Source organism: Scyliorhinus canicula, chromosome 6 (assembly GCF_902713615.1).
Source record: "Scyliorhinus canicula chromosome 6, sScyCan1.1, whole genome shotgun sequence".
NCBI lineage: Eukaryota > Metazoa > Chordata > Chondrichthyes > Carcharhiniformes > Scyliorhinidae > Scyliorhinus > Scyliorhinus canicula.
This window is the reverse complement of record NC_052151.1, coordinates 112,526,799-112,539,485: the sequence shown is the minus strand read 5'-3', so window position 1 is coordinate 112,539,485 and position 12,687 is coordinate 112,526,799. Positions and strand designations below refer to the sequence as shown.

Below are 12,687 nucleotides of genomic sequence, written 5' to 3'. Positions count from 1 at the left end.
TGAATCTGTGGAATGTGCAACCCCTGATTGCAGTGTATGTTGGGACAGTGAGTAAATTTAAGGAAGAGTGAGACAGAACTTCAATTGGTGATGGGGTGAAGGGTTATGGAGAACAGGCAGGACAGTGGAGTTAAAGGCAGGATGAGATTAACCATGATCAAATGGAGGAGCAGACTCAATGGGCCAAATGGCCTAATTCTGCTCCTAAATCTTATATGTGTGTTATGAACATGGTCTCTGGACCCCCATGGTGTCTCATGGCACCAGGTCAAACATGGGCAAGAAAACCTCCTGCTGATTACGCCGTACCATCCACTGTCAGCTGATGCATCAGTACTCCATGTTGAACACCACTTGGAATATGCACTGAGAGTGGTAAGGGTGCAGAGTGCACTCTGTACTTCAATGTCCATCAAAGGCTGGCTCAGTAGTACCACCACAAGCCGAGTTGGCCGAGTCTTAAGGGACATAGCTGCTACACTGGTATTGCGCCAGGTGGTGAGGGAATCAATAAGAGGGAATAATATACATGGCCTCATCCTCACCAACCTGCCTTCTGCAGATGCATTTGTCTGTGGCAGCATCATTAGGAGTGACCATCGCACAGTGGAGACAAAGTCCCATCTTGAAACTGAGACTGTCCTCCATTACATTGTGTAGCACTATCATCGTGCTAAATGGGATGGACCTCGAACAGATCTAGCCATCACAACTGGGCAACCATGAGGCACTGTGGGCCATCACAGCCGAATTGTACTCAAACAAAATCTGTAACCTCCTGGCCTGGCATATTGCCCAATCTAGCATTACCACTAGGCCAGGGGATGAACTCTAGTTCTATGAAGAGTGCAGGAGGTCATGCCAGGAGCAATACCAAGTATATGAGTATATTGAGTTGGGGGCGAAGGGAAAGTGAAAGCGACAGGGAGCATGGAGTTAAATGCCAAGATACGCAGGAGGATAACATGTAGGCAGGTGGATTTAAGCTTGAGGCAGACTAGGAATTCAACAAAAAGGAAGGATAACTTTGGACATCTTAGGACTTCCAATATCTGTAATGATAAGAAAGTTAGCATTAAGGCACTTTACCTGAATGCTTGTAGCATTTGTAACAAAGTAGACGAACTAATGGCACAGATCATCGTGAATGATTATGATGTGGTAGGCATCACAGAGACATGGCTGCAGGGGGTTCAGGACTGGCAGTTAAACATCCAAGGATATACAACCTATCGAAAAGACAGGAAGGTGGGCCGAGGGGGTGGGGTTGCCTTGTTAGTTAAGAACAAAATTAAATCTATGGCACTAAACGACATAGGGTCGGATGATGTGGAGTCTGTGGGTAGAATTTTTTTTTTTTTTAAATAATTTTTATTGGAATTTTTTACAGAAAATATAACAAGTATAGCAAAAAGCAGTAATATGCAACTAACAGCCCCATAACACCCACAATTCCCCCCATACCGTAACATCACATGTATCACATTCCCCCACACCCCCCCCAAACAAGAGAACTTAACCATAAATTAAAATTAGATAAATCAAATTTAAATAAAATAAGCCAACATAATCAACGTCTCTCCCCCCCCCCCCCCCTCCCCCCCCACCGCCCTGGTTGCTGCTGCTACTGTCCCAGTACCCTATCATTGAGCCAGAAAGTAGAGGAAAGGTTGCCACCGTTTAAAGAACCCTTGCACCGATCCTCTCAGGGCAAATTTAACCTTCTCAAGCTTAATGAAGCCCGCCATGTCATTGATCCAGGTCTCCGCGCTTGGGGGCCTCGCGTCCTTCCACTGTAGCAAATTCCTTCGCCGGGCTACTAGGGACGCAAAGGCCAGCACACCGGCCTCTTTCGCCTCCTGCACTCCCGGCTCTACCCCAACCCCAAAGATCGCGAGTCCCCATCCTGGCTTGACCCTGGATCCCACCACCCTTGACACCGTCCTCGCCACCCCCTTCCAGAACTCCTCCAATGCCGGGCATGCCCAGAACATATGGGCATGGTTCGCTGGACTCCCCGAGCACCTGCCACACCTATCTTCACCCCCAAAGAACCTACTCATCCTCGTCCCAGTCATGTGGTGTGGGTAGAATTGAGGAACCACAAAGGCAAAAAAACCATAATGGGAGTTATGTACAGACCTCCTAACAGTGGTCAGGACCAGGGGCGCAACATGTACCGGGAAATAGAAAAGGCATGTCAGAAAGGCAAGGTCACGGTGATCATGGGGGACTTCAATATGCAGGTGGATTGGGTAAATAACGTAGCCAGTGGATCCAAAGAAAAGGAATTCATGGAATGCTTACAAGATGGCTTTTTGGAACAGCTTGTCATGGAGCCCACAAGGGAGCAGGCTATTCTGGACCTAGTGCTATGTAATGAACCAGACTTTATAAAAGATCTTAAAGTAAGGGAACACTTAGGAAGCAGCGATCATAATATGGTTGAGTTCAGTCTGCAGTTTGAAAGAGAGAAGGCAAAATCGGATGTAATGGTGTTACAGTTAAATAAAGGTAATTACGAGGGCATGAGAGAGGAACTGGCGAAAATCGACTGGAAGCAAACCCTAGTGGGGAAGACAGCAGAGCAAAAATGGCAGGAGTTTGTACGCATAATTGAGGACACTGTACAGAGGTTCATCCCCAAGAAAAGAAAGATTATCCGGGGAGGGATTAGACAGCCATGGCTGACAAAGGAGGTCAGGAAATGTATCAAAGAAAAAGAGAGATCCTATAAAGTGGCCAAAAGCACTGGGAAATCAGAAGATTGGGAGGGCTACAAAAACAAACAGAGGTTAACAAAGACAAATAAGGAAGGAGAGGATCAAATATGAAGGCAGGCTAGCCAGTAATATAAGAAATTATAGTAAAAGTTTCTTTCAATACATAAGAAACAAACGACAGGCCAAAGTAGACATTGGGCCAATTCAAACTGATTCCGGAAGGCTAGTGATGGGAGACGAGGAAATGGCTGGAGAACTTAATAAGTACTTTGCGTCTGTCTTCACAGTGGAAGACATGAGTAATATCCCAAAAATTATAGAGGGTCAGGGGGCTGAGTTGAGTATGGTTGCCATTACAAAAGAGATGGTGCTAAAAAAGCTAAAAGGTCTTAAAATTGACAAATCTCCTGGCCCCGATGGGCTACACCCTAGAGTTCTGAGAGAGGTGGCTGAAGAAATAGCGGAAGCGTTGGTTGCGATCTTTCAAAAATCACTGGAGTCAGGGAAAGTCCCGGACGATTGGAAGATCGCTGTTGTAACCCCCTTGTTCAAGAAAGGATCAAGACAAAAGATGGAAAATTATAGGCCAATTAGCCTAACCTCGGTTGTTGGTAAAATTCTAGAATCGATCGTTAAGGATGAGATTTCTAAATTCTTGGAAGAGCAGGGTCGGATTAGAACAAGTCAACATGGATTTAGTAAGGGGAGGTCGTGCCTGACGAACCTGTTAGAATTCTTTGAGGAGGTGACAAGTAGGTTAGACAAGGGAAACCCAATGGACGTGGTCTATCTGGATTTCCAAAAGGCCTTTGATAAGGTGCCACACAGGAGGCTGCTGAGTAAGGTGAGGGCCCATGGTGTTCGAGGTGAGCTACTGGCATGGGTTGAGGATTGGCTGTCTGACAGAAGGCAGAGAGTTGGGATAAAAGGTTCTTTTTCGGAATGGCAGCCGGTAACCAGCGGTGTCCCACAGGGTTCAGTGTTGGGGCCGCAGCTGTTCACCATATATATTAATGATCTGGATGAAGGGACTGGGGGCATTCTAGCGAAGTTTGCCGATGATACGAAGTTAGGTGGTCAGGCAGGTAGTGCTGAGGAAGTGAGGAGGCTGCAGAAGGATCTAGACAGTTTGGGAGAGTGGTGCAGGAAATGGCTGATGCAATTCAACGTGAGAAAATGTGAGGTCTTGCACTTTGGAAAAAAGAATCCAAGCATAGACTACTTTCTAAACGGTGAGAAAATTCATAATGCCAAAGTACAAAGGGATCTGGGAGTGCTAGTCGAGGATTCCCTAAAGGTAAACATGCAGGTTGAATCTGTGATTAAGAAAGCGAATGCAATGTTGTCATTTATCTCAAGAGGGTTGGAATATAAAAGCAGCGATGTGCTACTGAGCCTTTATAAGGCTCTGGTTAGGCCCCATTTGGAGTACTGTGTCCAGTTTTGGGCCCCACATCTCAGGAAGGACATACTGGCACTGGAGCGTGTCCAGCGGAGATTCACACGGATGATCCCTGGAATGGCGGGTCTAACATATGATGAACGGCTGAGGATCCTGGGATTGTATTCATTGGAGTTTAGAAGGTTAAGGGGAGATCTAATAGAAACTTACAAGATAATACATGGCTTAGAAAGGGTGGACGCAAAGAAACTGTTTCCGTTAGGCGAGGAGACGAGGACCCGTGGGCACAGCCTTAGAATTAGAGGGGGTAAATTCAGAACAGAAATGCGGAGACATTTCTTCAGCCAGAGAGTGGTGGGCCTGTGGAATTCATTGCCGCGGAGTGCAGTGGAGGCCGGGACGCTAAATGGTTTCAAGGCAGAGATAGATAAATTCTTGATGTCGCGAGAAATTAAGGGCTACGGGGAGAATGCTGGTAGGTGGAGTTGAAATGCCCATCAGCCATGATTAAATGGCGGAGTGGACTCGATGGGCCGAATGGCCTTACTTCCACTCCTATGTCTTATGGTCTTATGGTCTTATATCTAAAAATTAGATGTCAACCTGGTGAAGCTACCACACAGGGCTACTTGCATGCCAAACAGCATAAGCAACAAGTAATAGACAAAGCTAAGCAATTCAACAATCATCGGATCATCCTAAACTCTGCACTCCTGCCTCATCCAGCCATAAATGATGGTGGACAATTGCTGATTGAGGAGGCTCCGCATATATTCCCATCCATAATGATGAAGGAGCCCAGCACAATCTTGCAACAATCTTCAGTCAAAAATGCCGAGTGGATGATCCATCTCTACCTCCTCTGGCTGACCCCAGCATCACAGATGCCAGTCTTCAGCCAGTTCGATTCACTCCACTTGACATCAAGAAACAGCTGAAGGTACTGAAAACCGCAAAAGCGATGGATTCCGACAATATTTCAGCAATAGTATTGAAGACAGGCGCTTCAGAACTTGCCGCACTCCGAGCCAAGCTGTTATCATAGATATCATAGAATTTACAGTGCAGAAGGAGGCCATTCGGCCCATCGAGTCTGCACCGGCTCTTGGAAAGAGCACCCTACCCAAGGTCAACACCTGCACCTTATCCCCATAATCCAGTAACCCCACCCAACACTAAGGGCAATTTTGGACACTAAGGGCAATTTATCATGGCCAATCCACCTAACCTGCACATCTTTGGACTGTGGGAGGAAACCGAGTACCCGGAGGAAACCCACGCACACACGGGGAGAATGTGCAGACTCCACACAGACAGTGACCCAGCCGGGAATCGAACCTGGGACCCTGGAGCTGTGAAGCAATTGTGCTATCCACAAGGCTACCGCGCTGCCCTGTTCCAGTACAGTTACAACACAGGCACCTAATGCAATGTGGGAAATTGCCCAGTTATATCCAAGAAACAGGACAAATCCAACCCAGCCAATTACCGCTCCATCATTCTGCTCTCGATCATAAGCATAGTGATGGAAATGGTTGTCAACAGTATGAAAGCAGCATTCGACCAAGTATGGCATCAAGATGCCCCAGCAAAACTAGAGTTAATGGGAGTTGGGGGAAAGCCATCTGCTGGTTGGAGTCATACCTGGCACAGAGGATTATGGCTGTGGTGGTTTGAGGTCAATCATCTCATCTCTAGGACAGTGCTGAACTTGGTGCATTTGAGTGCTACAGTGAGAGTTTGGTGACTGAGGGAGTTAGGTGAGGAGGGAGCAAGATACTCCTTTCATTTCATTTCCGCAAAGAGCGAGAAGGGAGCCAGGCGTTTACAGAGTACAGCTGACTGGGAGCAGAATCGGAGGGCGGAGGTCCAGTTGGTCTACAGGGCAGCTATATTCTGAAGTAAGAGGAGATGGAGGCTAGGGTAGTTGCATGCTCCTCCTGTAGGATGTGGGTGGTGAGGGATACCACCGGTGTCCCTGCTGACTATACCTGCGGGAAGTGCACCCAACTCCAGCTCCTCAGAGACTGTGATAGGAAACTGGAGCTGGAGCTGGATGAACTTCGGATCATCCAGGAGGCAGAGGGGGTTATCGAGAAGAGTTACAGGGAGGTAGCCACACCCAAGGTACTGGACAAGAGTAGCTGGGTGACAGTCAGGGGCGAGAAAGGTAACAGGCAGACAGTGCAAGGATCCCTCGTAGCCGTTCCCCTTCAAAACAAGTATACCATTTTGGATGCTGTTGGGGGGGGGATGACCTACCGGGGGAAGACCCTAGCGGCCGTGTCTCTGGCACTGAGTCTGGCTCTGGGGCTCAGAAGGGAAGGAGGGAGAATAGAAAAGCAATAGTAATAGGAGATTCAATGGTTAGGGGAATAGATAGGAGATTCTGTGGTCGCGAGCGAAACTCCCGGAAGGTACGTTGCCTCCCGGGTGCCAGGGCCAGGGATGTCTCGGATCGTGTCTTCAGGATCCTGAAGGGGGAGGGTGAGCAGCCAGAAGTCGTGGTGCGCATTGGTACCAACGACGTAGGTAGGAAAAGGGGTGTGGAGGTAATAAACAAGTTTAGGGAGTTAGGCTGGAAGTTAAAGGCCAGGACAGACAGAGTTGTCATCTCTCGTTTGTTGTCGGTGCCACGTGATAGCGAGGCTAGGAATAGGGAGAGAGTGCAGTTGAACACATGGCTGCAGGAATGGTGTAGGAGGAAGGGCTTCAGGTATTTGGTTAATTGGAGCGCATTCTGGCGAAGGTGGGACCTGTACAAGCAGGACGGGTTGCATCTGAACCAGAGGGGCACCAATATCCTGGGAGGGAGGTTTTCTAGTAGTCTTCGGGAGGGTTTAAACTAATTTGGCAGGGGAATGGGAACCAGATTTGTAGTCCAGCAACTAAGGAAGCCGATATTCAGGACGCCAAAGCGTGTGGTGACGCAGTGGGCAAGGTAACACTGACAAAGGAGAGTACTTGCAGGCAAGGAGATGGGGTGAAGTGTGTGTACTTCAACGCAAGAAGTATCAGGAATAAGGTGGGTGAACTTAAAGCATGGATCGGTACTTGGGACTACGATGTGGAGGTCATCACGAAAACTTGGATAGAAGAGGGGCAGAAATGGTTGTTGGAGGTCCCTTGTTATAGATGTTTCAACACGATTAGGGAGGATGGTAAAAGAGGTAGGGGGGTGGCATTGTTAATTAGAGATAGTATAACAGCTGCAGAAAGGCAGTTCGAGGAGGATCTGCCTACTGAGGTAATATGGGTTGAAGTCAGAAATAGGAAAGGAGCAGTCACCTTGTTGAGAGTTTTCTATAGCCCCCCCAATAGCAGCAGAGATGTGGAGGAACAGATTGGGAAACAGATTTTGGAAAGGTGCAGAAGTCACAGGGTAGTAGTCATGAGTGACTTCAACTTCCCAAATATTGAGTGGAATCTCTTTAGATCAAATAGTTTGGATGGGGTGGTGTTTGTGCAGTGTGTCCAGGAAGCTTTTCCAACTTCCTGTAGATTGTCCGACCAGAGGGGAGGCCATATTGGATTTGGTACTTGGTAATGAACCAGGGCAAGTGATAGATTTGTTAGTGGGGGAGCATTTTGGAGGTAGTGGCCACAATTCTGTGACTTTCACTTTAGTAATGGAGAGGGATATGTGCGTTCAACAGGGCAAAGTTTACAATTGGTGGAAGGGTAAATACATTGCTGTCAGACAGGAATTGAAGTGCATAAGTTGGGAACATAGGCTGTCAGGGAAGGACACAAGTGAAATGTGGAACTTGTTCAAGGAACAAGTACTGCGTGTCTTTGATATGTATGTCCCTGTCAGGCAGGGAAGAGATGGTCGAGTGAGGGAACCATGGTTGACAAGAGAGGTTGAATGTCTTGTTAAGAGGAAGAAGGAGACTTATGCAAGGCTGAGGAAACAAGGTTCAGACAGGGCGCTGGATGGATACAAGATAGCCAGGAGGGAACTGAAGAAAGGGATTAGGAGAGCTAAGAGAGGGCATGAAAAATCTTTGGGGGGTAGGATCAAGGAAAACCCCAAAGCCTTTTACACATATGTGAGAAATATGAGAATGACTAGAGCGAGGGTGGGTCCGATCAAGGGCAGTAGCAGGAGATTGTGTATGGAGTCTGAAGAGATAGGAGAGGTCTTGAACGAGTACTTTTCTTCAGTATTTACAAACGTGGGGGCCATATTGTTGGAGAGGACAGTATGAAACAGACTGGTAAACTCGAGGAGATACTTGTTAGGAAGGAAGATATGTTGGGCGTTTTGAAAAACTTGAGGATAGACAAGTCTCCCTGGCCTGACGGGATATATCCAAGGATTCTATGGGAAGCAAAAAATGAAATTGCAGAGCCGTTGGCAATGATCTTTTCGTCCTCACTGTCAACAGGGATGGTGCCAGGGGATTGGAGAGTGGCGAATGTCGTGCTCCTGTTCAAAAAAGGGAATAGGGATAACCCTGGGAATTACAGGCCAGTTAGTCTTACTTCGGTGGTAGGCAAAGTAATGGAAAGGGTACTGAGGGATAGGATTTCTGAGCATCTGGAAAGACACTGCTTGATTAGGGGGCAGTCAGCACGGATTTGAGGGGTAGGTCTTGCCTTACAAGTCTTATTGACTTCTTTGAGGAGGTGACCAAGCATGTGGATGAAGGTAAAGCAGTGGATGTTGTGTACATGGATTTTAGTAAGGCATTTGATAAGGTTCCCCATTGTAGGTTTATGCAGAAAGTAAGGAGGCATGGGATAGTGGGAAATTTAGCCAGTTGGATATCGAACTGGCTAACCGATAGAAGTCAGAGAGTGGTGGTGGATTGCAAATATTCAGCCTGGAGCCCAGTTACCAGTGGCGTACCGCAGGGATCAGTTCTGGGTACTCTGCTGTTTGTGATTTTCATTAATGACTTGGATGAGGGAGTTCAAAGGTGGGTCAGTAAATTTGCAGATGATACGAAGATTGGTGGAGTTGTGGATAGTGAGGAGGGCTGTTGTCGGCTGCAAAGAGACTTAGATAGGATGCAGAGCTGGGCTGAGAAGTGGCAGATGGAGTTTAACCCTGACAAGTGTGAGGTTGTCCATTTTGGAAGGACAAATATGAATGCGGAATACAGGGTTAAAGGTAGGCTTCTTGGCAATATGGAGGAGCAGAGAGATCTTGGGGTCTATGTTCATAGATCTTTGAAAGTTGCCACTCAAGTGGAATGAGCTGTGAAGAAGGCCTATGGTGTGCTAGCGTTCATTAGCAGAGGGGTTGAATTTAAGAGCCGTGAGATGATGATGCAGCTGTACAAAACCTTGGTAAGGCCACATTTGAAGAACTGTGTGCAGTTCTGGTCACCTCATTTTAGGAAGGATGTGGAAGCTTTGGAAAAGATGCAACGGAGATTTACCAGGATGTTGCCTGGAATGGAGAGTAGGTCTTACGAGGAAAGGTTGAGGGTGCTAGGCCTTTTCTCATTAGAACGGAGAAGGATGAGGGGCGACTTGATAGAGGTTTGTAAGATGATCAGGGGAATAGATAGAGTAGACAGTCAGAGACTTTTTCCCTGGGCGGGACAAACCATTACAAGGGGACATAAATTTAAGGTAAATGGTGGAAGGTACAGTAGTCCCCCGTTATACCGCGCTCCGCAATACCGCGGTTCGCGATATACGGCGGGGGTGCTTATGGACCCCAACTTTTTTCACAAAAAAGGTGGCGAAAGAGAGTGATGGGGTAAAGTGCAGCGTCCATGCCCTGTGCTGAATGTCAGTCCCTTTTCCCATTGTCCCCAGGCCAGGGCCGGCCTGCAGGTTGTTTGAAGATTCCGTATCCAGCAAGGAGAGGAATGTGCCCTTGTTTTACCCGCTCTGACAGCACACTGCAGCAGGCGGGAGAGGGAGAGGCCTAACTTTCGGAGGGGGCAGTCTGCCTTCAACCGGGAAACCGGTCGCTTTGTTTCCTGCCTTTCTCCCAACCGGAACAGAGCTTCTTAATTCCAAATGACCTGAGTTTATACTCACACCGCTCACAAACCTTTTTATGTTGAAGTCAGGGTTTTTCTCCCCTGATTTTTCATCTGTCAGTGGTCAGGCGATGTCGCGCTTTAACATCGACAAGCGCCACACTAAAAGTGATGGATGTAAGTTTTTTTTTAGACCCGCGGATATCCGCGGCTCGGATGCAATGCGGGTGGCTGTCTTGGACCCCAACACCCGCGGTATAACGGGGGACTACTTTATAGGGGGGATGTCAGAGGTAGGTTCTTTACCCAGAGAGTAGTGGGGGGAAGGAATGCATTGCCTGTGGAAGTAATTGAGTCGGAAATGTTAGGGACCTTCAAGCGGCTATTGGATAGGTACATGGATTAGGGTAGAATAATGGAGTGTAGGTTAACTTCTTAAGGGCAGCACGGTAGCATTGTGGATAGCACAATTGCTTCACAGCTCCAGGGTCCTTGGTTCGATTTCGGCTTGGGTCACTGTCTGTGTGGAGTCTGCACATCCTCTCTGTCTGTGTGTGTCGATTTCCTCCGGGTGCTCCAGTTTCCTCCCACAGTCCAAAGATGTGCAGGTTGGGTGGATTGGCCATGATAAATTGCCCTTAGTGTCCAAAATTCTATGATCTGTGATTAACCTAGGACAAAAGTTCGGCACAACATCGTGGGCCAAAGGGCCTGTTCTGTGCTGTATTTCTCTATCTATCTATCACTACAATGTTTGCTCACGATAGCATCCAACTTCCAACCTTCTTCATCTGCCTCATAAATGACCTTCTTTCCATCATAAGGGCAAAAGTGGGGATGATTGTTGATAACTGCACAATGTTCAACACCGTTCATGACTTCTCGGACACTGAAGCAGTATATACCAAGTGCAGCAAGACCTGAATAATATCCGGGTTTGAGGTGATAAGTGGCAAGTATTATTTGTACCCCACAAGTACCAGGAAATGACCATCTCCAATAAGAAAGGATCTTGTCATCGCCCCTTGATATTCAATGTCATTACTATCACTGAAACATCTGGGGATTATGATTGACGAGAAATTGAACTGGACTAGCCATATAAATACTGTGGCTACAAGAACAGGTCAATGGAATCCTGTGGCGAGTAACTTACTTTCAAACTCCCAAAAACCTATTCACAATCTACAAGGCATCAGTCAGGAGCGTGATGGGATACTCTCCAATTGCCTCGATGAGTGCAGCTCCAAAAGCACTGAAGAATTTTGACACAATCCAGGCCAAAGCAACCCATTTCATTGGTACCCCTTCCACAAATATTCAATCCTTCCATCACTGACAAACAGTGGCAGCCGTGTGTGCCATCTACAAGATGCATTGCAGGAACTCACCAAGTTCAGGTGAGGCAGCACCTTACAAACCCACAACTATTACCATCTAGAAGAACAATGGCAGAAGATACCTGGGAACACCACCACCTGGAGGTTTCGTTCGAAGTCACTATATCGCCGTTCCTTCACTCTTGCTGGGTCAAAATCCACTGTGGGTATTTCTATACCTCAGGGACTCAGCAGTTCAAGATAGCAGCTCATCACCACCACTTTCTCGAGTAACTAGGTATGTGGAATAAATGCTGGCCTAGCCAGCGATGCCCACATCACACATAAGAGTAAAAAAAATGATAGGGCTCCTTAATGCCACACTTGGTCAAATACTACCTTGATGTGAAGGACAATAACTCTCACCTCTGGAGTTCAGCCTTTACCCATGACCAATGTAATGAGATCTGGATGAGTGGTCCTGGCAGAACCTAAACTTAACACTGGAGAGTACATTATTGGTGAATAAATGTTGTTTCGTAGCACTCTCACTTAATCACTTTGCTGAGGATTGAGTGTAGACTGATGGGTGGTAATTGATTTATTGTCCTGCTTTCTGTAGTCAGGACGGATGTACCTGGGCAATTTTCTACTGTGTTAGGTAGGCGCCAGAATTGTAGCTGTACTGAGGAAGGTAGAGATGTATCTAGTTCTGGAACAAAAGTCTCCATCATTGCAGTCGGAATGTTGTTTGGGCTCATATCTTTGCTGTAGCAATGCACTCAGCCATATCCTGATGTCTTGTGGACTGAATCAATTGGCTGAAGATAATATATGATGAGGGACCTCAGATGAAAGTTGAGATGGATCATAATCCTCACTCTGGAGCTCAACCACTGAAATTCTACACATGCCCTGGTGACCTCCAGGCTTGATTATTCACAGCTCTTATTAGTGGTCTCCTATCCTCCACCTGAACCAGTTTGGGCTCAAAGAGATCACCTTTTTAGGAGACAAATCAGCACAAGGAGTATAGCCTGATCCTGAGAAGCTAAAAGCCATTGTCAGCATGCCTCATCCACATGATAAAAAAGCGGTACTATGTTTGCTTGGAATGGTGAATTTTGTGGGAAAATACATCCCCAACTTAGCCTTAAAAACAGTGCCCTTCTGGAATTTAATACGTGAGGCTGTTCTGTTCGAATCGACTGACAGTCGTGAAACAGAGTGGTCAAACCCGAAAAATGCATTGACCAACACACCAGTTTTAGCGTTCTTTAACCCAGCAAAGAACACAA

The 12,687-nt window shown here is 47.0% G+C and overlaps 1 protein-coding gene across 2 annotated transcripts in view; it reads right to left on the bottom strand.

The window, feature by feature from the left end:
• The window catches only part of pfn4 (profilin family member 4), a 51,202-nt gene that overhangs the window by 30,025 nt on the left and 8,490 nt on the right, over positions 1 to 12,687 (bottom strand). The gene's annotated exons all lie outside the window — the stretch shown is intronic.